Below are 21,603 nucleotides of genomic sequence, written 5' to 3'. Positions count from 1 at the left end.
GTATAAGGGCATTCACACCATTTTTCATTTCATTAAGATCTTATATTTATAATGTACAACTCAGTCCAAAACATTTCCAATGTCAGAGCGAATCACAAAAAATATAATAAATAACAGTTTCTCCTAAAATCCCTTCTAAAGTTGAAATCATTAAGTTGTCATCTGTCAAAATGTTAAAATTTCTGTTCAGCAACAGAACATGTATCTGTTTCTGGAAAATGTTGCCTTAAAAGACTTCTGAATTACAAATCATGCAATTAACGAGAGGACATGTTGGATAACTGGGCGATTTTGCAACTTTTGAAATACTACGAGGGTCAGTCAATAAGTAATGCGAATAATTTGTCACTTTTCAATATAATCTCCATCCATTTCCACAGTCTTGGTCCACCGTTTAACAAGGACATGTATTCCAGCATGGTAAAAAGCATTCTTGGGACCCACCGTGTACAAAATTTTCTGTATCCCAGTTGTCCAATAATTTTCATCACACTGCCTTTACTAAGGCAGATAATGCCACACAATTCATCTGCAGTCACCCGGCGGTCACCATGAATGATGTCATCGACTCGCTGAATGTTGCTTGGAGTCACTGTGGTTACTAGCCTGCCACTCCGCATTTTGTCAGCCAACAGTGATGGCCCTTCAGCTGTGTTACAGCGACGAACCCATCGTCTAACAGTACTGACATCCACTGTTGCATCACCGTACACATTTTTCCGTCTCTCATGAATTCGAATGGGCGTTTCACCTTCTGCATGCAAGAATTCAATCACAGAACGTTGTCTAATACGAACATCGATGTCAGCCATTTTGCAAATGGATACAGTCCTGCCACCTATTGGTGCAGGAAGTTGCAATTGCTGTGGATTGGAGAAGAAGGTTTGAGGAATTGTGCCAAATTCGAATATTTAACATAACTACCTTATTTAAGGAGAAAAAAATAGGAGGCATTACTTATTGACTGACCCTCATAGATGACTATAATGGTGTTAGTTAAAACGGAAGTAAACCAATGTTATTTCTCAAGTGTGAATCCAGTTATGAACATTATTTTTATTTTAGGTCCAAAATTACTTAATGATTGATTTCATAATATAAAGGGGTCAGAGATCTGTTTTTTTCTGATATGGAGCTCTAATGCTCAGTGTGTGGTCACATAGTTGTAGAGTTTATGTTAGATTCCAGCTAACATTCCAGCTTAAACAGTAGATGATGCACTGAGCTAGCAAGCAAGTGCATGCTAATTCCCTTTTATAGAAGTATACGTTTATTGCTAGATGCACCAGGTGAGGTGGATCCTCCAAACCTAAGGTCCGGATGGGCACACAGGCCACCGGCATTGGTGCAGCAGATAGGTGGGGCACGCGGGATTTAGAGAGGAACAGGAAATCATAGGCAGGTAGGTGGAATATATGAAACCCCAGGCATGCGAAATACATCCAGGAAACAGCAGGCAGGCGGAAAGATGGAAAATGCAGGCAGGTCAAAGACGTCCAAGGGATCGCTGGCAAGCGGGATGCAGGAAATCACAGACAGAGGGATGGGAGACATCCAGAGACTGAAGGCAGGCAGAGTATTGGAAACCGCAGGCAGGCAGGAGACTGCTAGAAACTGCTGGCAGGTGGGAGACGTCTAGGAGACCATAGACAAACGGATGGGATGTGGGAAACTTTGGCAAATGGGAGACATCCAGGAGACCACAGGCAAACAGGTGGGAGATGTTCAGGAGACTCAGGCAAACAGGTGGGATTCTGGAAACTGCTGGAAGGTGGGAGACGTCCAGGAGACCACAGGCAAACTGGCTGGAGATGCCCAGGAGACTGCAGGCAAACAGGCGGGCTGCTGGAAACTGCTGGCAGGTGGGAGACTTCCAGGAGTCCACAGGCAAGAAAAGGGAATGCTAGAAACCGCTGGTAGGCGGGAGACATCCAGGAGACTGCAGACAGCAGCTGAGCAGGGCAAGGTGTGTAGAGCAAGCCAAAGCCTAGCAACACTGAAGTCTTAATACCAAGACACAGACAAATAAATCACCTTAGGTCAGTGCACAAGTGATTCAAATGCTTCATCCACCATTCTGAAAAGTGAGTCAGATTTAAGGTGTTTTCCACCTTTGGGGACAATTTTTATTCACCTACATATGTGTAATTGTTGCTAAAAATAAATTTTGCAGTTATGTGCTGTATGTTTTTTACAGCCTCCTTGTTTCCCTGCACATTCAACTTTGATGTGCTCTGTGGTCATAAATTAGCTGAGAGGACCTCAGAGAAAGACTGGTAAAATAATTACAAACTCCTCGTCAGACGGTCATACCAGGCTAACTGATGGATTCTGCAGCCAGCAATACACACATAGAGGATATAGGAGACAAACGGCTCAAAGTGTTTAATGAAACCCAATTGCAAACAATATTTGAAGCCCAAAATACATGCATTTAAATAAAAAAAGAACTGGAATTTGACTTTTTGTAGACTGTTATAGTTTAATACCAAATTTCTGACTTCAACAACTACAACTAGGATGAGTTTAAAAAATTACTAAAACTATTATTTTAAGTTGAAGTTGAATCTGTATATGCTGTTGTCAGTTTTCACTTATGATGACTGCACACAAAATGAATTAACAGATTCTCATGCAGATCAGTGTCCAATCCACAATCCTGAACAGCTCATTTGAATACAATAGAAAACATGGATTTCTATGGAATCAGACATCAGATTGCAGCTATCAAGATATAATTTTATTCAACTTTCTATGACCTGCATGCCCATATAGACTGCTTAGCAGGGTTGATCCTTCTGACAAATTCCCTTTAAGGTATCATATTTCTCTTTCATTTTTCTACAATTAACATATAAGACAGTCATAAAACAGTGAGCTATTACCTTAGTGTTTCAAATGTTTTTCCCTCAAATTACATTATGCACGGTGGCTCAGTGGTTAGCACTGTTGCTTTGTAGTGCTGGGGTAGTGGGTTGAAATCCCACCAAGGACAACATCTGCAAGGAGTTTGTATGCTCCCATACATTCCAAAGACATACTTGATATCGAATTTAGATTGTGAGACTCAACGGGGACAATGCTGATGATGTCTGTACAATGCGGCAAAATATATTGGTGCTATATAAGTATATATGAGCAAGTATAATAAATTGTCAGAAATGGCAATATGATAAGAAAAATGTAACATAAGTTTGAAGAGGCTTCAACAATGTTGATACCCCAATTGCTTAAAAGTTTTTACATCTCAAGGTGTGAGCCAAAGTGTTAAAGAAGTTGTCTGGTCTATGTGACTGCAGACTTGTGAATCATTACGTTGCATGCATTGCATACTTCTGACCGCATTCCAACTAAATGGGCGCAGCCTCACTCAATGCAAGTGTATTGAGCGAGGCTGCAAACAGTCTAGTAGGGATGTGGCCGATAGTATACATATCACATCATCCTTGCGCTTACATGACTGCCACGATCGGAGAATCCTCACAGCGTGGCAAAGTGCATGTGATGTGAGGATTCACAAGTCTGCAGTTACGTAGAGTGACTTGTAGTTTAAGCCATGACAACCCATTTTAAATATGCTATGTTTATAGAAATATAAAATGAATAATAAGTTATTTTAGCCATATCAAGCTGACTACCACAGAATAGAAGACTGTTTAATGACAACATAATCATCACTAATGTGGGCTCAAACCTGGACATCTACAGCAATTTTTTTTAGGTCAATTCGATAAATTTCTGTATTGTGCACCTATCCTGGATCCATGCCTTGCTTCCTTCATCCTTGTCCGCTAGATTCTGTTGTGCCCCACGTCAGGCTTTGCGATGGTCTGACATGATTCCATGTGAGCATCCATATGGGCCGATATAAGGCTCACCAAGACACACACGTATGTCTTGATATTAAGACTTCAGTATTGCTAAGACTCTCGCTTGCTCCATACACCTCAATCTGCTCAGCTGCTATCTGTGGTCTCCTGGGCGTCTTCCGCCTGCTAAGAAGTGTCCAGCATTTTGCCTGCCTTCGGTCTCCTGGATGTCTCCCACGTGCCTGTGGTCTCCTGGAAGCCTTCCATCTACCAGTGGTTTCGAGCAGTCTGTTTGCCAGCCTGCAGTCTAATAGATGTGTCCCACATGCCAGCTTTTTCTAGCTTCCTGCCTGCCTGCAGTCTTATGGACGTCTCCCATCTGCCAGCTGTTTCCAGCTTGCTGCCTGCGGTCTACTTGATGCTTCCCACCTGTTTTCCTACAGTATTCAGCATTCCATCGGTCTACCTGCGGTTTCCAGTCCCTCAGCTGTCTGTGTTCCACATGCTCCTCCTAGCTGCTGCACCGACGCCCGGGGGCCCACCCAGACCTAGGACTTTGAGGATCCACCTCACCTGGTGAGTTTAACAGAATACCAACACAATGGATCCCAAAAGTGCAGCAGTGACAACACCATTGCCGTGGGATATGGATAAATTGCCTGGAATTGTGGTGCAATTGCCTGTCACGTGAACTTTTTCAGGCTATGCAAAATCTCACTGCCCATATGGATGCACTGCCCAAAACTCCTGCAGTCCTTCCACCAGCCCCTCAACACCTACCACATCCTAATGAGCAACATTGCTCCGCATTTACCTCTGCCTACACAATTTAATGGCGATCCTAAAGCCTGTCAGGATTTTATAAATCAATCCATTGTACACTTTGAATTATGACCTCAACATTTTTTTTCTGACCAGTTTAAAGTGGCATACTTTTTTTAGGTATAGTCTGGTGATGCTTTGGCATGGGCTACTCCATTTTGGGAACACCATGATGAATTCTCTATCAGCTTTCCACCGAGTGTTTGATGAACCATGTTGTGCTCACTCAGCTACTGATTCCATACTGTGGCTATAACAAGAGACTAGCTTTGTGGAACATTATGCCATCCAATTCAGTAACCCCGTCTGCTGAATTGGCCAGGAACAACGGCACACTCCTTGCCATCTTCTACGCTGGCCTGTCCAGCCTTGTGAAATGTGAACTTGCAAGTAAAGATTTGCCATCTTCACTAGTGTTGAGCGATACTTTCCGATATTGGATCGGATTGGATCGGACCGATACCCAAAAAGTATCGGATATCGCCGATTCCGATACCGGAAACCAATGCAAGTCAATGGGACAGAAATATCGGAATGAAAATAAACCCTTTCTTTCCTTGTAGATTAATTCTACATGAAGGAAAACAACTAAGAATAATGTAGAATGTATTGGGGGAGGTGGGGGAGACAATAAAGGCATAGAGGTTTAGCCCAATCAAATGGAATAGCAGGAATTAATATTTTTTTTAAGACGTTCTGAGTTACGGAAATATTGACTATGTTAAGTATTTTTATATTTTGTCAGATATTTATGTTTCACTACTTCCATGCTCTTCACCTTCTTTTTTACTTCTCCCATACTTTCTCCTTCATCATCCTCAGCATCAGCATCTTTTTCATCAACTTCTTCTTCACCTTCTTCATCTTCTTCTTTTTCACCTTCTTCGTATTATTCTTTTTTTTTACATTCTTCATATTCTTCTTATTCAACTATTATTCTTCTTCATATTCTACTTCGTCATCTTCTTCATCTTCTTCTTCTTCATCATATTCTTATTTGTGACAGGCATTCCTGTAGTTGCTATCTATAAAAGTTTGAACATTACACCTTTCGTTCTGCCCGTCACAAAAGATTTACAACAGGATTTGTCCGCGTTCAGTTTGCCCTGCAGCAGCAGGTCTTTTCCAGGGGCACCACGAGGAGGAACGGACTCACCCCCATACACTGCTTAGTCATCTTCTGCTTATAATTTAGATATTATCTTTTTGCTCTGATTTTTAGTCTTATGCTTAATGTTCTTCCGCTTTTTGTTCTGCAGCTTCTTGTACTTCTGCTTCTTGGTTTTCTGTCTCTTGTTCTTCTGTATCTTGGTGATTGTCTTCTCTTCTTTGTCCTCTTGGTCAACTTCTTCAGGGTCATCTTCTTGGTCTTCTTCGGGGTGGTCTTCAGGGTCGTCGTCTTCGGGGTCCTCGTCTTCAGGGTCGTCGTCTTTGGGGTCCTCGTCTTCGGGGTCCTCGTCTTCTTCGGGGTGGTCTTCAGGGTCCTCATCTTCAGGGTCCTCGTCAGGAAGATCCAGAGTGATTACCAAGAACCATTTCCAAAAGCTTGAACTTGGAAATGTAGCAGAAGGTTGAGGAACTACCGAGAACCAGCTGACGGTACTGGAACCCGGATGGGTAGCAGAAGGTACAAGAGCCAATGAACTACCGAAGACCAGCTAACGGTACTGTAACTCGGTTACTAAGCAGGAGGTACCTGTGCCAGAAAGCACTACCAAGGACCAGCAAATGTTGGTGGAACTTGGATACCGAGAAGGAGGCACCTAATCCAAAGGCACTGCCGAGAACCAGCTGACGGTACTGGAACCCGGATGGGTAGTAGAAGGTACAAGAGCAAATGGAACTACCGAGAACCAGCTGACGGTACTGGAACCAGGATGGATAGCAGAAGGTACAAGAGCCAATGGAACTACCGAAGACCAGCTGATGGTACTGGAACTCGGTTACTAAGCAGGAGGTACCTGTGCCAGAAAGCACTACCAAGGACCAGCAGACGTTGGTGGAACTTGGATACCGAGAAGGAGGCACCTAATCCAAAGGCACTGCCGAGAACCAGCTGACGGTACTGAAACCCGGATGGGTAGCAGAAGGTACCCATGTAAAAAAAAGTTTCAAGGCTGCGAGCCGGCCGCAGTTACCAAAACCCCCAGTCCTACAGGGGGTGCTTGTCCTATTGGCACTATGGAACCAGCCTTCATTGCCAGATCCCGCAGCCCACATAGGAGTCACCTAAACTGCAGGCACCATAGAGTCGGCTAACCCGACCGCAACACGACAGGACAACGCATTGGAGGCAAAGTGACGTTGACACTACCTGGAAACAGCTGGCGTGCTGGAACAAGGCTGGGCAGGAGGGAGTACCCATGTCAAAGACACTGCCGAGAACCAGCTGTCGGTACTGGAACCCGGATGGGTAGCAGAAGGAACAAGAGCCAATAGAGCTACCGAAGACCAGCTGACGGTTCTGGAACTCGGTTACTAAGCAGGAGGTACCTGTGCCAGAAAGCACTACCAAGGACCAGCAGACGTTGGTGGAACATGGATACCGAGAAAGAGGCACCTAATCCAAAGACACTGCCGAGAACCAGCTGACGGTGCTGGAACCCGGATGGGTAGTAGAAGGTACAAGAGCAAATGGAACTACTGAGAACCAGCTGACGGTACTGGAACCCGGATGGGTAGCAGAAGGTACAAGAGCCAATGGAACTACCGAAGACCAGCTGACGGTACTGGAACTCGGTTACTAAGCAGGAGGTACCTGTGCCAGAAAGCACTACCAAGGACCAGCAGACATTGGTGGAACTTGGATACCGAGAAGGAGGCACCTAATCCAAAGGCACTGCTGAGAACCAGCTGACGGTACTGGAACCCGGATGGGTAGCAGAAGGTACCCATGTAAAAAAAAGTTTCAAGGCCGCGAGCCGGCCGCAGTTACCAAAACCCACAGTCCTACAGGGGGTGCTTGTCCTATTGGCACTATGGAACCAGCCTTCATTGCCAGATCCCGCAGCCCACATAGGAGTCACCTAAACTGCAGGCACCATAGAGTCGGCTAACCCGACCGCAACACGACAGGACAACGCATTGGAGGCAAAGTGACGTTGACACTACCCGGAAACAGCTGGCGTGCTGGAACCAGGCTGGGCAGGAGGGAGTACCCGTGCCAAAGACACTGCTAGGAAACAGCTGGCGGTGCTGGAACCCAGGGTAAATACTAAAAACAGAGGAGCTAGAGGTGTAATTGGAGCAAGTTTTAAATCAGTAGTACAGTGGATGTGGACAAAGCAGGAGAATTTGCCGGACACACAGCTGGGGAACAGCTGACGTTACTGAACCCCAATAACACTGGAGCAAGCGTTGACTGTGCAGACGGCACTTCTGAGCAGCAACTAGCAATATTGGAGCCCAGAGTAAATGCTAAAAACAGAGGAGCCAGAGGTGTAATTGGAGCAACTTTAAAATCTGTAGTGGTGAGAATGTGGACAGAGCAGGAGAAATTGCCATCCGCACAGCAGGGGAACAGCTGACGTTACTGAACCCCAATAACACGGCAGCAAATGTTGACTGTGCAGACGGCACTTCCGAGCGCCAACTGGCGGTGTTGGAGCTCAGGGATTACAGTTCAGCTGGTAGAAACATGAACACAAGAGGAGACCTGGATACTGTTGCCAACCAATTATTTATTCTGGAAGAGGACTGGCAAATTCATGAGAGATCCAGGCCTTGTTCATTTTGAGAAAAGTAAGCCGGTCAACGTTATCAGAGGATAGTCGTATGCGACGGTCTGTTAGTATACCACCTGCGGCACTAAAGACGCGTTCCGATAATACACTAGCAGCAGGGCAAGCTAGCACCTCCAATGCATACTGACTAAGCTCTGGCCATGTATCCAGCTTACAGACCCAAAACTTGAAGGGAGAAGAGCCGTCTGGGAGTACACTAAGAGGGCAAGACATGTAGTCTGTCACCATCTGACGGAAACGTTGCCTCCTGCTGACTGGAGCCGTCTGTGATGGTGTAGACATTTGTGGCGGCGGGGACACAAAACTTTGCCACTTTTCAGCCATACTGGTCTTGCCTTGTGCTGAGGCGCTGCTTCTGCTCCCTCTTTGTGCAGAGCTTCCTCCACTGCCTCGACGCACTGAGCTGCTTTGCAAAGCACTAGCAGCACTGCTCTCGGTTGGAATGGAGAACATGATGGAATGCACCAGTGCGTCTTGGTACTCTCGCATTTTACGCTCCCGGTTCAACGGTGTTATGAGGCTTTGTAAGTTGTCCCGGTAGCGAGGATCTAGGAGGGTGGATACCCAATAATCAGCCGTGTTGAGAATGTGGGCGATGCGGCGGTCATTTCTCAGGCATTGCAGCATGAAATCAACCATGTGCTGCAGACTGCCAACTGGCCAAGAAACGCTGTCCCCTGCTTGAGGCATGATCTCTGCCTTCTATGCATCACCCCACCCTCGCTCTAGATACTGACTACTAGAGCATTGTGTACCTCCCTCCTCTGGACATATGTCTTCCTCATCCATTGACTCCTCCTCATCCTCCTCACAAAGTGTCCCCTGCCTAGGCCTTTGTGAGGAACCACGCTGCGCAGACTGTAGAGAAGCAGATGGCATTTGTGACTCCTCATCCTCCACCTCTTCCAAAACCTCGTCCCTTAGTGCTTGCAGTGTTTTTTCAAGCAGGCAGATAAGGGGGATAGTCATGCTGACTAGTGCATCATCTGCACTCGCCATCCGCGTGGAATAATCGAAGGCACGCAAAACGTGGCAAATGTCCTTCATAGAATCCCACTCAGTGGTGGTGAAGTGTGAACGGCGCGCACTGCGACTTGTTTGCGCCTGCTGCAGCTGGTACTCCATTACTGCTGCCTGCTGCTCACACAACCTCTCCAACATATGTAACATTGAATTCCACCTGGTGGGTAGGTCACATATGATGCAATGTTCCGGAAGATGTAATCGGCGCTGCAGAGCTGCAATGCGTGATCTTGCGTTGCTGGAACGCCGCAAGTGAGCGCACTCTATGCGGACCTTGTGAAGCAGTGCATCAAGATCCGGATTGTCCCTCAAAAAACTCTGCACGACTAAGTTGAGCACATGTGCCAGACATGGGATGTGAGTGAGGTTGCCTAGGCCCAGAGCTGCCACAAGATTTCGGCAATTGTCACACACTACCATGCCTGGCTGGAGATTCGCTGGCACAAACCACACGTCGCTCTGCTGCTTGATGGCATTCCAGAGCTCCTGCCCTGTGTGGCTTCGATTCCCCAAAGAAATTAATTTTAATACGGCCTGTTGACGTTTGGCCACGGCTGTGCTCATATCGGTCATCATAACAGGTAACCGTTCACGGGTCGATGTGGAGGTAGACCGTGACGGCTCCTGCAGCGCTGATTCAGAGGAACTGGAGTATGAGGAGGAGTCAATGTGTACAGACTGGATTCCTGCAATCCTTGGAGTTGGCAGAACACGTACAGCGCCACTCTCAAGATCTGTACCCGGCTCCACAACATTTACCCAATGGGCAGTGAGGGAAAGGTATCGTCCCTGTCCATGCTTACTGGTCCACGCATCGGTGGTCAGGTGGACCTTGCTACTGACGGCGTTTTGTAGCGCATGTTTAATTTTTCCCTCCACATGATGTTGCAGGGCAGGGATGGCTTGCCTGATGAAATAAAAGCGGCTGGGCACGTTGTATTGTGGGACTGCCAATGCCATAAAGTTACGGAAGGTGTCAGTCTCCACCAGCCTGAATGATAGTATTTCAAGGGCCAGTGGTTTAGCAATGCCAGCATTCGGAGCCTGTGCTCGGTGGTAGTTTGCCGAGTATGGGCGCCTTTTCTCCCATGCCTGTGCTAACGATGGCTGTAGACTGGCCTGGGAGTGTGAGGATGACTGGGAAAGTGGTGCTGTGGGTGGAATTACACTGTGTCTCTGTACAACAGTGCCAAAGATTCTTCCATGGCGATCCTGTGAGGAAGCCGAACCAGCTGTGTGTGAGCTGGAGGAAGAGGCTACAACACGAGCTGAAGAGGTGGTAGGTGGCGCTGTAGGTTGGCCTAGGTCTTCAGTGTGTTTTTGTAACTCCACCACGTGCTTGGTCCGCACATGTTTCCACATATTTGTGGTATTTAGGTTGCTGACACTTTTCCCTCTTTTCACCTTCTGATTACACAGCTTGCATTTGACAAAGCAAATGTCATCTGCAACTGTGTCAAAAAAGGACCAGGCACTGCAAGTCTTGGGAGCGCCCTCTTTGGATTTTGGAAGAGCCATGCTCCTAATGTGTGCCGAAGTGGAGGCTACAGGCAACCAAGTCTGCCCCCTCCCTCTCCCTCCTTTTTGGGCTGTTCGGGGAATCTCTTCCTCAGAGCTGCTCCCACCACCTTCCTGTCCCTCACACCATGATGGGTCAAGGACCTCATCATCTACACCACCCTCTTCAAACAACTGCTTCTCGTGGGTAGTCTCGACAGCACAGTACGCACCAGAAAGTGGCACCTGAGTCTCATCATCAGATGCGTACTGAGGTGTGCTGCTGACCATAGGCACTGTCCCACCCGCCTCTTCAGATTCAGAGAGACAAAATGGTTGCGCATTACTGCATACTACCTCTTCTTCAAATTCTCGAATTCTGCTTGGCTGGCCCCCTCTTTCCAAGCCAAGAGATTCAGAGAACAGAAGTAGAGATGGCTCCTGTCCAGGGCTCTCTGACTGCCTGGGCAATTTGGCAGGTGGTGAAGAGACAGATGGGTGCTCTTCAGTGCTTCGGACCTGAGAGGATCTGGAACTAATTGAAATCGATGCGTTAGCTGCCATCCATCCGACAACGGCTTCAATTTGGTCCTCCCGCAGCAGTGGGGTACGGCTAGCTCCTACAAAGCTGCGCATAAAGGACTGTTCCCTGGTAAAACTGGGGGATGCTGAGTCACTGGTGCCCGCAGCAGGCACAGAATCCCCACGTCCTCCCCCTGCAGGCACAGAATCCTCACGTCCTCTCCCTGCAGAAACTCCACGCCCACGCCCACGACCACATGCCTTACTCCCTGCCTTCTTCATCTTGGTAGACTGATAAAGATAGGCAGAAAAGTACTAAGGGCTTAGTGTGCTTATTCCTGAACAGCTGCTAACAGGTATAAGAAGCACTAATTTTATAAAGTGTGGACTAGACTTTAATATGAGCTAATGTGGCCTACACAACTGTAAAGTGGAGTGTTTGGTGAACTTTATTTAGGTTTTTTTGTCACAAAAAGACACTGGATGTGCCCAAAGATGTAATACCAATAGTATCACAAACTTTTTGTAGCTATTGCAATGTAGGAAGGTAACCTACAATGCAATAGATGAGGCTACAAAAAATAGGATAATACTAATCTGGCTGGGGCTGCAGGGCACAATGCTGCAGAAAGGCTCCTCTAACTACTCCTATATATTGTGTTTGGAACCAATGTAGCTGAATACGGATGGAACCACCACACTAATAGGAGAAATCAGGATAAATTATGAATTGGCAAAAAAGGACAATGTATGAGGCAGTGACACACACTGAGTGCACTACAACCAGACGTGGCTGAAGCACACACTACAGGGTGAGCTTCACTCACACACACAGACCTTGCAGACAGCGGTGAACAGTGCAGATGCAGAGCACTGTGCACTAGCGCTGCAAGACAAAAAAAAATTCTCTATCTACTCCTATATAGTGTGTTTGGAACCATTTTAGCTGAATACGGATGGAACCACCACACTAATAGGAGATATCAGGAAAAATTATGAATTGGCAAAAAACGACAATGTATGAGGCAGTGACACACACTGAGTGCACTACAACCAGATGTGGCTGAAGTACACACTACAGGGCGTGCTGCACTCACACACACAGACCTTCAGTCAGCGGTGAACAGTACAGATGCAGAGCACTGTGCACTAGCGCTGCAAGACAAAAAAAATTTCTCTATCTACTCCTATATAGTGTGTTTGGAACCAATTTAGCTGAATACGGAAGGAACCACCACACTAATAGGAGATATCAGGAAAAATTATAAATTGGCAAAAAACGACAATGTATGAGGCAGTGACACACACTGAGTGCACTACAACCAGACGTGGTTGAAGCACACACTACAGGGTGAGCTGCACTCACACACACAGACCTTGCAGAAAGCGGTGAACAGCACAGAGAACTGTGCACTAGCGCTGCAAGGCACAGCGATTTATAAAGTAGCTTGGGTAAAGCAGAATAGACCAAATAGGTAGCTAAAACTGTCCCTCAGAACAACAGCGTCCTATCCCTAACTGAGTTCACAGCAGAGTCAGCTGAAAATGGCGGCGGCTTTTATAGTGCATCATGACATCATTTCAGCAGCCAATCACAGCCATGCCATTAGTTAAGATGCCTACATGCCTAACAGGATGTGCCCACACTTCTTAGGATCCTCATTGGCTGAATAAAATGAAACTGGCTCATTGCATTATGGGAACTTCCGATTCCTGTATACGATATTGCAAAAGTATCGGAATTAAGTATCGGAATTCCGATACCGCGAATATCGGCCGATACCCGATATTTCAGTATCGGAATGCTTAACACTAATCTTCACTTGATGATTTAACCCCTTTATCCCTGAAGGTGGTTTGCACATTAATGACCAGGCCAATTTTTACAATTCTGACCACTGTCCTGTCACTTTATGAGGTAATAACTCTGGAATGCTTAAACGGATCCCCCTGATTCTGAGACTGTTTTTTCGTGACATATTGTACTTTATAATAATGATAAAATTTCTTCGATATGATTTGTTTTACTTTGTAAAAAAAATGGAAATTTGGCAAAAATGTTGAAAAATTTGCAATTTTCAAACTTTGAATTTTCATGCCCTTAAATCAGAGATATGTCACAAAAACTAGTTAATAAATAACATTTCCCACATTTTTACTTTACACAAGCACAATTTTGGGAACAAATTTTTTTTTGGTTAGGAAGTTACGAGGGTTAAAAGTTGACCAGCGATTTCTCATTTTTCCAGCAAAATTTACAAAACCATTTTTTTAGGGACCACATCACATCAAAGTGACTTTGGGGGACCTTTATGACAGAAAATACCCAAAAGTGACACCATTCTAAAAACTGTACCCCTTAAGGTGCTCAAAACCACATTCAAGAACTTTATTAACCCTTCAGGTGCTTCACAGAAATTTTTGGAATGTGGAAGAAAACAATGAACATTTAACATTTTTTCACAAAAATCTAATTTTAGACCCAAATTTTTTTATTTTCGCAAGGGTAGCAGGAAAAAATGGACCACAAAATTTGTTGTGCAATTTCTCCTGAGCACACCGATACCCCATATGTGGGGGAAAACTATTGTTTGGCCAAACGGCAGGGCTCGGAAGGGCGGAAGGAAAAGAGCGCCATTTGACTTTTTGAATGAAAAATTTGCTTGAATAATTAGCGGACGCCATGTCGCGTTTGGAGAGCCCCTGATGTGCCTAACAGTGGAAACCTCCACAAGTGACCCCATTTTGGAAACTAGACCACCTCAAGGATTTTATCAAAGGGTATAGTGAACAGTTTGAGCCCAGAGGTACGACACAGAATTTGATAACATTAGGTCATCATATTGAATAAGTTGTCATTACTGTTGACCGCAAATGCTCGCTACTTGAGTTTGCATCGGATACTCAGGTATGCACCATGTATCGCGGGTGCATGAGTGACATGCTCGAGTCCCCACCCCACATGCTTCATTAGACTGTTAGGTTGCTAGACATCCAACAGCTGATGGAGCAGTATGGTGGCTTGTTTTTTGCGGGACAAGATGACGTTTTCAGTGGTACCATTTTTATTTATATTCGTCTTTTTGATCGCGTTTTATTCCATTTTTTGTTTGGTGGTATGATGATAAAGCATTGTTTTTTGCATTGTTTTTTATTTTTATTTTTTACCGTGTTCACTATAGCTGTTAACTAGTGGGACAGTTTTATAGGTCAGGTCATTCCGGATGCGGCGATCCCAAATATGTGTACTTTTATTGTTTTTTTTCCATAATAATATTTTTTTATGGGTACAGTATATTTTTATATTTTTTTTTTATTATTTTTTCATTTTTTGTAAATACTTTTACAATTTTTTACCTTTGCACTTTGTCCCACTATGGGACTTTCATTTTTTGCAGGCTGATCTCTTGTATAGCATATAGATGCAGCAGCATCCCCTATGCTATGCAGGCTGTGAGCCCTGCAGACACAAGTTAGATAGATCGTGCACTGCACACGATCTATCTAACTCCCTGATGCCTGGTGACCTGGATGTCGTCATGACGACATCGGGTCACCATGGCAACGATCGGCACACAGCGTTGGGTCTCTGATCCAAGGTAAGTGGGGCGCTCTTATCTCTGTTTGCCCTGGAAATGCTGTGATCGACTTAGATTGCAGCATTTCGGGGGTTAATATACCGGGAGCGGTGCAGGACCACTCCTGGCACATAGTACCAGGTGTCAGCTGTTAGAATTAACTGACACCCAGTGGCGATCATACCTGGTAATTAAGGCCCAGGGCGCAGGTACGTATTTTTACGCCCTGCGTCAGAATGGGGTTAATTTCCCTTTCTACTCGTGTGGACTTACATTCAAGGAATGTTCTAGGGAAAAGACTATAGACTATAGATTCTTGCACGTTTGGGGGTGACAATGACTATCAGGGCGCAGCAGGTTCATTGCTGGGCATATCACCGGGACAAACCGCCACACTCCTAAATGTTTGACCTGTTACACCTGGTCCAGAAGTGGCTGCAGCCAGAGTCCTCTATGCCTGGCAGATGGTAGAGCGGGTGGTGATGGAACGTTTTGTGCACTTCCTACTGAAGCCCATATAGACTTGGGTTGCCCAAGGTGATCCCCAAAATGCGATCAACTAATTGGACTGGTCGAGAGATACCAGGAGGTTGAGGGAAAGGCAATCCACTCCATACTGGGGGGCCCAGCAGGGGGTGGAGGCCCAAAGGGGGTGGGGCGTCCAAGGCCCAAAGTGGTGGGGGAGGTGATGCCCAAGGTCCCTATGGGTGATGTGATCTGCTGGAGGTGCCACGGCCTAGGTCATATAGCCGCCCATTGTCCCCTGACCCCCGAGCAGATGGACTGCAGCATAGGACGCGTTGTTCCTATTATGCGTATCCAGCCTGCAGTGTGAACTGTCCACCCAGCGAGGGGCCACAAGCATGTCCTGTGAAAGTGAACGGGCGGCGGGTAACAGCACTGCTAGACCCCGGGAGACTGGTGACCCTTGTGAGGGCCAGTCTTCCCCTCCAACTGATCCTGGGGAAAAAATCGTCATATGGTGCATTCATGGCGATGCTAAGGACTATCCGATGGCTAGAGTGGACATTGAAACAGCCCACGGTGCCGAGTCCCACAAGGTCGGCGTCATTCTGGACTTGTTGCACCTTATCATTATAGGCTGGGACTTTTGTTTATTTTGGGATCTGTGGGGGAAGGGTTCAGGGTTCACTGGCGCGGTTGAGAAGCCAGGTAACCCTGAAGAGGTTTCACCACACTGTCATGCCAGGAGTGAGTGCAACACAGAGGGGAAAGAAAAAGGGAGTCCAGACACTAGGGAAAGGGGGAAGAGGTGACCTCCTAATCTGGACCAGCGTCACCCTGTCTTCCCCTAACGTCCCTATACAGCCTCTGTCGCCGAACACGTGCCTCGCCCTCCTATCCCTGGCGTAAGACTATAGCTGGGAGTGGAAGGAGATGAGCACTAGTCAACCTCCGCTAGCACTCTAAATACCAAAGGGGAAGACAACACAGGGGAACAACAACTCAGCTTTAGAAGAACTCCAACAAGGCACACGGCCTCAAGACTCCAGAGAGGACGTGATGCTGATTCAGCCAAGTTCCAAGTAGAAATGAGTATAACCGTCGCCGCCCACCTAGACACACCTGGTATATATACACCCAGACTAAAGGGAAGTAGTCGCTGGGTCCTAAACACAGCCTCCTATCTAGGCAGCTGTCTGCATTGCCAAATGTGGAGATCTCCTGCAAACCACTACAGGGTGACTGTCTGTCACCTCTGACACACCCATGACAAACACTCAGAATCAGGCGGGTTTCCCTTTTGTGTTTTTGTGGGGGATGATGAGGTAGTGTTCCCTGAGATTGACATTCCAGAGTTAGGGGTGACCAGCGAAAATTTTGGGTCTGCACAACATAGGGACCTAACTCTGAAGGAAGCCTTTAATAATGTCACTGTCATAAATGGGGTTGCACAGAAGCCTGGGGCTGATACAAGGTTTCCCCACTTTATGATGAGTGGGGAGTTGTTGTACCGAGTCATGAAAATGAGGGAGGAGCGTGTGGAGCAGTTAATAGTGCCAGGACCCTATAGACGGAAGGTGTTGGACATGTGTGGCGCCCCTAAGGGTTCGACCGCTACAGGGATGCTGCACCTCTTTAATGGGATGTAGTGTTCCTCCTTTGAGGTAAGAACGGTGCGATGGTCAGGACCCCACCTCCACATCCAACACCACACTTCTCCCACCAGAGGGGGCTAGTAGGCACTAAGTGCTGCCCCTACTGGAAATTTGGAGACTGGGGAACCAAGAGATAGGGGGAACCAATTAGTGGGTGAGGGTGGAGGACTCACATTTTAGTGACACTTAATATTTCATATTTAATACATAGCCATCTTGGCTCTTGGTTCTTTGATTGTGATCTCCCTCCCTGAACGTGGATCCTGTGTGGACTTGCAGCGGATGGAGACACGGCCCTCGTACCCTGGCCTTGGGTCGAGGAGCAGGTTGCAGATAACATATGTCTCAGCCCGGTCAAGGACCATGACCAAGAAGGCCCGGAGCTTAGGAGTGTAGCTCCACCGCAAATGGATCCCAGGGGGATGCAGACGGAGTGGTATACGCCACCTGTCCTCGCTAATCTGATCACGTCAGAGGGATTCCGGCTGCAAGAGGTGTACCGGCCCCCAACACCTGACCTTGCTACTTTACATCCTGGTCAGGGAAGCCCGGTAGGCCCAGAGGATCCCACCGGGTAACGGAAGGAGCGGAGCTGCCACCCGTACCCTTTTTCTGAGCGAAGTCCAGAGGGAGACCCGGCCTATCTACACACACACAGACAGGAAAGGACCCGGTCTGAAGTCTAGGAACACACTGGTGCGGGGTCCTGATTAAACACTTGACTTACTCGGAGGTTGTCGGACCCCCATTCCTGGTGACCGCAGAACTCTGCAAGGAGCAGGGAGAAGCCTTTCAGCTGCACTCTCCACTGTGAGTAAAAACCCTGGAAGTCAACCCCTATGGCCTCTGGACTCTTTATTCTGCACCGCACCGCACTACGCAGCACCAGACCTCCTACACTACAACCCCCTCCATCCTGTCCTCTCTGCCCTGAGGCCCTGCTCCGCCTGTGGGGAGTAGTATCAACGCCGGATGCCACAACATCCCGCCTCAGAGGACTTCAGCAGCGCTGGTGGCCTTCACCAGGTACCACAGGTGGTGTAGTCGAGATCAACCACTCAACCCTGATAAGCCCGTACCACCCTTTTTTAATGTGACGGCCCTGGGCACGGAGCGGGTCCGGGCCACGGCTGCACCCCATCGACAACATAGGACCTGGCTCCGAGTCGCCCATCGCCCAGGGTAAGGCTGCGAGCGTCACACACATGGCCCATTCACATGTCTTAGGGGGACATCTGGGAGTGGAAAAAAAGCAGGAACAGATCGTGAAAAGGTTCGATTTGCCCGGGTGCCACCGGGAAATACTGAAGTATTGCAGGTCTTGCCCTACATGTCAGTTAACAGCCCCCACCTCTCACTTTCAAAGTCTCTTCGTGCCATTGCCCATTATTGAAGTGCCGTTTAAGAGAATTGCTATGGACCTTTTCGGTCCTCTGGTTAAATCTGCTCGTGGGCATCAATATATATTGGTTATCCTCGACTATGCCACACACTATGCTGAAGCAATTCCACTGAGAAACTCCTCTGCAAAGAGTATAGCCTGCGAGTTGGTCCACGTTTTTTCTTGAACAGGCTTACCAAAGGAGATACTGACTGACCAGGGAACTCCCTTTATGAGTAAGATGTTGAGAGAGCTGTGCAAAGTCCTGCAAATCTCTCAACTCAAGACTTCAGTATACCATTCCCAGACAGATGGCCCTGTGGAAAGGTTTAACAAGACTCTAAAGAGTATGCTCAGGAAGGCCATAGAAAAGGACGGTAGAGACTGGGACTGTCTGCTTCTGTATTTATTGTTCTCCATCTGAGAGGTTCCACAGGCCTCTACGGGGTTCTCGCTATTCAAACTCCTGTATGGCCAACATCTGCATGGTCTCCTGGATGTCGAAAAGGAAACCTGGGAAGCCGAAGTCACGCCCCACAGGAGCGTCATTGAGTACATCGCTCTGATACAAGAGAGGATTGCAAAGGTGATGCCCATCGTAAAAGAACATCTCCTCCAAGCACTAGAAGCTCAGGCCAGGATCTACAACCGGTCAGCCAGGGTGAGGCAATTCAATCCGGGAGACCGAGTCCTTGTGCTAATACCTATGGTGGAGATTAAGTTCTTGGCTAAATGGCAAGGGCCGTATGAAGTGGTGGAAAAAGTTGGTGAAGTGAACTACAAGGTTCATCAACCAGGATGACGTAAGCCATATCAAATATACCACATCAACCTCATCAAGCCCTGGCAAGCCAGAGAGGCAGTGGAGACTCCATGCTTGCTGAGAAAACCAGAAGGTAACATAGTTACATAGTTACATAGTTTATAAGGCCGAAAAAAGACTAGCGTCCGTCGAGTTCAGCCTATTTCTTGTGCACTGCAGCTATTCCGCAGCGTTGATCCAGGGGAAGGCAAAAAAACCCATGCGGTATAGGCCAATTTACATCATTGAGGAAAAATTCACTTCCCGACTCCAATCTGGCAGTCAGATTAAATCCCTGGATTAATTAACTATCACTAAGCATAAGATATAATTTTATTGTTCTCAAGAAAGGCGTCCAGGCCTCTCTTGAACTCATTAAGTGAGTTGGACATCACCACTTCCTCTCCCAGAGAGTTCCAGAGTCTCACGGCTCTGACCGTAAAGAATCCCCTTCTATGCTGGTGCAGGAACCTCCTTTCCTCCAGACGCATAGTGTGCCCCCTCGTCTTTGTCACCATCCTTGGTATAAACAGGTCATGGGAGAGATCTCTGTACTGCCCCCTGATGTATTTATACATGTTTAAGAGGTCTCCCCTAAGCCTTCTCTTTTCCAACGTAAATAGGCCTAATTTTGACAACCTCTCTGGGTATTCTAGTCCCTCCATTCCCTTTATTACCTTAGTCGCCCTCCTTTGTACCCTCTCTAGCTCCAATATGTCTTTCCTGAGCACCGGAGCCCAGAACTGTGCACAATATCCTAAGTGCGGCCTTACCAGCGCTTTATACAGAGGAAGAACAATGTTCTCTTCATATGCCCCTATTCCTCTTCTGATGCATGCCATGACTCTATTTGCCTTCGCAGCTGCTGCCTGACACTGGGCACTCCAATTTAATTTGCTATTAGCCAAGACGCCCAGGTCCTTCTCCATGTCAGATTTCCCCAACGGTTTCCCATTTAATATGTATGGGTGACTGCTGTTTTTCTTTCCCATGTGCATTACCTTACATTTATCGGCATTGAACCCCATTTGCCATTTTTTGGTCCAACTCCCCAATTTATCTAAATCCTCCTGTAGCTGTGCCCTATCCTCATCTGTATTAACTACTTTACAAAGTTTAGTATCATCTGCAAATATTGCTATTTTACTATGCAACCCTTCCACTAGATCATTAATAAATATATTAAATAATATAGGGCCCAAGACAGATCCTTGAGGCACCCCGCTAGTAACCCTGACACACCCTGAGCTTACTCCATTGATAACCACCCTCTGCTTTCTATCACTCAGCCAGCTATTTACCCACTTGAACACATTATTCCCCAGACCAAGCATTCTCATTTTATATACCAACATTTTGTGTAGCACGGTATCAAACGCTTTGGAGAAGTCAAGGTATACAACATCCACTGACTCTCCCCGGTCCAGCTGTGACCTCACCTCCTCGTAGAAGGCGATCAGGTTTGTTTGGCAGGAGCGATCCCTCATGAATCCATGTTGATATGGAGTTAGACAGTTATTATCATTAAGATATTCTACAATAGCATCTCTAAGAAATCCTTCAAACAATTTACCCAAAACAGACGTTAAGCTTACTGGTCTATAGTTCCCAGGGTCACTTTTAAACCCCTTTTTGAATATTGGTACCACATTTGCTTGGCGCCAGTCAAGTGGGACAGTCCCTGTCCATAAAGAGTGCTTGAATATAAGATACAGCGGCCTGTCTATCACATTACTTAATTCTTTTAGTACCCGGGGGTGTATGCCATCTGGGCCTGGTGACTTGTCCATTTTGATATTATTTAGGCGTTTCTGAACTTCCTCCTGGGTTAGGTGGGTGATATTTAGCGGAGCGTTTACTTTATCACTCTGCATTTCCTCCGATAAATTGTTTTCTTTTGTGAAAACAGTGGAGAAGAAGCTATTGAGTAGGTTTGCTTTACCCTCATTGCCCTCTATGATTTTACCCAGGTTATTTTTCAATGGGCCAACTCCATCAGTTTTAATCCTTTTACTGTTTATATAGTTAAAGAACAGTTTGGGATTCGTTTTACTTTCCTTGGCAATTAGTCTCTCTGTCTCCTCTTTTGCTATTCTTATTTGTTTCTTACAGATTTTGTTTTTTCCCTATAAGATATTAGCGCTTCCTCGCTGCCTTCTTGTTTAAGTTTACCGAAAGCCCTTTTTTTGTTTTTCATTGCCCTTTTGACTTCCTTATTTAGCCACATTGGCTTCCTCCTATTCCTAGCCCTTTTATTCCCATAAGGTATGTACCTTCTACAGTGACTATGTAGGACTGTTTTGAAA

This window comes from Phyllobates terribilis, unplaced genomic scaffold (genome assembly GCF_046119375.1).
Source record: "Phyllobates terribilis strain yellow unplaced genomic scaffold, ASM4611937v1 Scaffold_4__5_contigs__length_816908805, whole genome shotgun sequence".
NCBI classification, from domain to species: domain Eukaryota; kingdom Metazoa; phylum Chordata; class Amphibia; order Anura; family Dendrobatidae; genus Phyllobates; species Phyllobates terribilis.
Note: the sequence above shows the minus strand (reverse complement) of the source record.